The 4,655-nt window shown below is 43.5% G+C and overlaps 1 non-coding gene across 1 annotated transcript; it reads left to right on the forward strand.

Annotated features, from left to right (window-relative positions):
• The first annotated feature begins 403 nt into the window (after nucleotides 1-403).
• Nucleotides 404-569, forward strand: Gm26046. The gene has a single exon (XR_003952949.1). It is a non-coding gene; the product is annotated as a U1 spliceosomal RNA (small nuclear RNA).
• The last annotated feature ends 4,086 nt before the right edge of the window (nucleotides 570-4,655 follow it).

Raw genomic sequence — 4,655 nt, forward strand, 5'->3', positions numbered from 1 at the left:
CTGGATTTCAAACTCAGTTCCTCGTGCTTGAACAGCAAAAGATCTTACTCACTGCGCCATCTTCCCAGCCCCCTTTGGTTTATCACCATCACCATCACCATCACCATCATCATCACCATCACCGTCACTGCCGTCGTCATCATCAGATTTTATTCTGTTTACATGGGAGAGGGAAGGGTGGCACGTGCCACAACATGCATGTGTGGGTCAGAGGACAGCTTGCCACCCTCCTTGATTTTTTTAAGTGATGTTTGTTTCCAATGGTCTTCATAGAAGCCAGAAACATTCCTTCTTTGATGACGTTCTATTTGTAACTTTCAGGCCATGTGAAATATTTTGAAGATGGTTCTCAAAGTTTGAAAGTCTATTAGCCAGTGTTTTTCTTTCAAGACACTGAAGTGCTGTCCTTACCTGGTGGGGGAGGGGGGTACTGTGATCATCGCGGTGGTCTTCCCACTCTGAGGCTCAACCCATTGAATTCCAGATCTGATACGTCTGCAATTTCCCCAAACTCGGGCATTGAGACTACATCATTTGTGGTACCAGGGACAGTATCCGCACCTTCCTCTGTGTATTTTGTTGTCTACCTTAGAAATTTTTGTATGGTGCTTTGTTATTTTTCAAAAATAAGATGTTGAGCACTGTGGCTCATGTCTGTCATCCCAACTCTTGGGAAACAGGGAGATTGCCAGCCATCGCAAAAATATCAGAGTCAGGTCATCTTGGAAAAAAAAGACGCATTGAAATGTGTGTATACATTGAGCAAGGCTTTGAACATGTATGATTTAATATTTCTAAGGGAAACAAAAGCAATGGAACCCAAAGTGTGGACACCATGTTACATGTGGAGATAGTACACAGGGAAACCAGATCCTAGCTGTGGACTGCTGGTCAGGGCTCACGCATGCTTTGATAAGCGCTGCCTGGTTTCTCTCCGCAGAGTTAAGAGCCGCCTACCATCCCTCTGTTCCCTCGTGTAAGTGCTGTCATTGACCAGGCAGAATGGCATTGTGGTTTTGCCGATCATATGGAAGACAGCCTCTCAATGTAGCTGTACTCTGGACTCATGCAAGCATTGAATCATATGCTTAAAAAAAGAAAGCTCTTTAAATACTAATACAAAACATTCTCCCAGAAACCGCAAGCAAAGAAAGCAGAGGGTAAAATTAGCTCGGCGTGCTGACATTTGTGCCTAAGGAAGGGAAAACATTTTGTCCCCATATCTATTTATATCTGTACAGAGTAGCCTCAGAGTAACACACTGGAAGGGAAGGCCTCGATCTTTGGGGAGCCTGGAGCTGGGGGGAAGACAGCGTTACTGTCACGCTGTTCTGTGTCTGGTGACTGCTTTCCATGGTTCCCTAAAATCAGCATTTAAAAAAAAGAGAATAATTTTGAAAATAAAAGTACTTCAAACATTCATAAATCATTACATACGAATGAATATTTAATGACATGAGGAATGTTGATATGAACTTCTGGGAGAGAATAACAGCTTATTTAAAAAATTGTCCATATAATCCAAAGCTAGTAACCGCATGCTCATAGGGAAAGCATGCTGGCAAGGTAGACCCAAGAGCTTTAGTGATTATCTCCGGGTAGCAGAATTCCTTTGCAAGCCTCTCCTTGCTTTCCGAATGTTCTGCTTTTAAAATATTACTTTCAAAGCCGAAAGGGAGTGCCAGCTTTGAGAAGCTCTCCCAAATCGCTGGGGAGGTGGCTTGGCAGCAGGGTGCTTGCTTGGTAGGCCCCAGGTTCTGGGTTCAATTCTCACAATTGAAAGATTCTACAAAAGAGACATGTCCTCGTGTCTGTTTATAAATGTGCAGAAAAGCTCCGATAGAGTAGCATAAATAATCTCCACAGCACTTGTTTCAAATAAAAGAGGCAGGGCCGGTGAGACCGCTCAGCAGGTGAGGTCACCACGCCTGACAGCCTGAGTTCCATCTACAGGTCCCACAGGTTAAGGGGAGACTCACATCTTATAAGTTGGACACACACAGACACACACTGCCACCACAAAGAAAGACACACACATAAATAATGTAATAAAAATGTTCACAAGAAGCCACAGAAGAGAGTTTACTGCCGATTCCACACATGCGCATGCAATGGAAAAGGTGTGTGATGTGCACCGGAGTCGGGTTAGGGTTGGAAAGAGGCACTCAATGGTGTGCTGGACTGCTGGAAATAGTTGTGCCTTCTGTGCTTGAATAGGCACTTTAATACATCTTTCTTTTCAAAGTATGTTTTGAAGGATTTATGCCCGTACACATACATGAAAAAAAGTATTCTGAGAGTTCTACAAGCATCTTAAATATCATACTAAGATCAGGCAAGGGCAAAGAGATGACTCTGGCTTCAGTCAGGCCTGGGTTTATTAGCACGACAGGATTCCTGTCCTGCTATTTATTAGCACGGTGAATAAGAGCAAGCTGTTAACCTCCCTAGCTCTGCTTCCTCATCTGTAAAACGGGGTGAAGCAACCGTCTCCCCTCATAGGAACGTTGTAAGACTGGTGTATGTGTTATGCTTTAGAGGATCTGTGGGTTACAGTAAGTGTTCAATTACAGTTCCTTCTGCTGAAGGAAAACGCAGAAACTCTCTTTGTTGACTCAACACATGAACTGCTCATCTGTGGGCACTGTCTGGCACAAACATGTACCCATGTGGGGTGTATAAGTCTTCTCAAATGCCTCCAATAGCCACGGGCCCAGTTTACCAGGAACCAAACAAAAAGTGTTGTAAAAGCCAGAATTTAAAAAACAATAAGGCAACACTTAGACCAAAGTATATGAATATATGCAGATTTTTCTCAAGTATAGTGGTTCATACCTGTCATCCTGGAATTTGGGAGGCTGAGGCAGGAGGATCATCTTGAGTCTGAAGCCAGCTTGGGATCTATACACACACACATACACTGTATTTTCCATTCACCAATCAATATTCTAAGTGCCTTTCCTACACAGAATAACTTAATGAATTACTTAGCACTACTGCTACGCCCACTCCAGTGAAGTCTGCCTGTTGGGGTCGAAAGACCTGGAGGCAGTCACGAGGCAAAGAGTTTCAAGGAAACTCAGCCTCCTGGAACCTTGACATTCTCATAGCCCATATACTCAAACCATGTCCCCACGTTAGTATGGTGTATGCTCTCTTTCAGTATTGTTTTATTATAAGTGCCTTTAAAGATTAACATAGGTAAGCCTCCACCAGTGTTCCAACGTCCTAGAAAATCCTTGAAGTCGAAGAGCTAGGAATTCATTAAAAATGTTACCTAACATTCAAATTCACTTCTAGTAGAGACAGTGAAACTAATTAGGCATTACAAAGAACAGAGCTAGAATAGCTCAGGGCTAGTGTGCGGAGTGATTACTTAGGGCAATAGCCGAGTCTCACCACACAGGGCACATACAATGGCCTAGCGAATAGATGGGTTAACCATGAAAGAGTTAGGGAATCCCCCTGGGATAGGTTTCTTCACTAGGCCCAAAGGAACAGCATAATCAGGCATTTACTAAGAGCCCCTGGTGGTGGGGTTAACGATAAATAGACTAACATTACACCTGTCCCCATTCTAAGTGGTAAACCGGCCTGGTCCCCGCCATCTTTTGATGTATGCATTCCTTTTGTTTTGTGTCACTGTAACTCGGCGGATATGTTCGCCTGGCTTTTCTTGTTTTTCTTCTGTATAAAAAAGTCTGGTGTTCGTTTGGACAACACACTCAAATTCAACACACTTTCTCATGTCGTGTCGTGTCTGTCGCCGACTCTATGCCCATCTGTCCGAGACCTTGATTCGCATGGATTGAGGAGGACCCATTGAGCCCCTGGTCCGTGGCACTCTACTTTATAGATCAGAACGAAGGAATAAAGAGATGGAGTAACTTTCTGAAGTTGTACAGATGATAAATGATTGGGTTCCTGTAGGCTCTCACTGTAGGCTTTTAACCCAAGACAACTGAAGTAAACCCAGGGCAAACAGCGCTAACCTACCTCTCTAAACATCTCCAAAACTCAGCAGCTCTGTCTTCACGTGAGAACATCAGATAACTTCACACTGACGGACGTTCTACAAAAATACCTGAGGTAAATTCCTCAACACTCTTCAGACACCAAAGATGAGAGAAGTGTGAAAAGCTGCCACACACTAGAAGAGGATACACAAAGGGTGAATGTGTTGAGGTACGGTGAATTTAAGAATACAAATACGAGAGAGGGCCTAAACCATGAATCTGGAGCTCAATGAACATCAATCAGTATCCGAACTGTTCTTTAGCTGTGACAAATGCCCCTGGTAGATAAGACATCAATTAATCGAGAAGCTAGAAGGGTTCTCCACACTCTTTGAACTCTTCTGTAAGCCTTAAGCTCTTTGAAGATGGCTCTTGGAGGACACCCTATACCCACCACTTACCTAAGCAGCATAATTCCTCAGTACACTCTAAATATTAGGCAACGTTTGAAAAAAGTACAACGACCAACTTACTTGGTTTTTACTTTCTGTGTCCACCTATCCTTCCAGTGTTTCTTAGTGAGCTGTTCTGCAGATGGACAGCCAGCATCGGATAATACAGAGGAAGCCAAGTGGGGGAATCCCCTTTCTATGGCAATCAGTCTAACTCCTACACAAGGGTGAATTTACCTTGTTATTC

This window comes from Mus musculus, chromosome 19, assembly GCF_000001635.26.
Source record: "Mus musculus strain C57BL/6J chromosome 19, GRCm38.p6 C57BL/6J".
Classification (NCBI taxonomy): domain Eukaryota; kingdom Metazoa; phylum Chordata; class Mammalia; order Rodentia; family Muridae; genus Mus; species Mus musculus.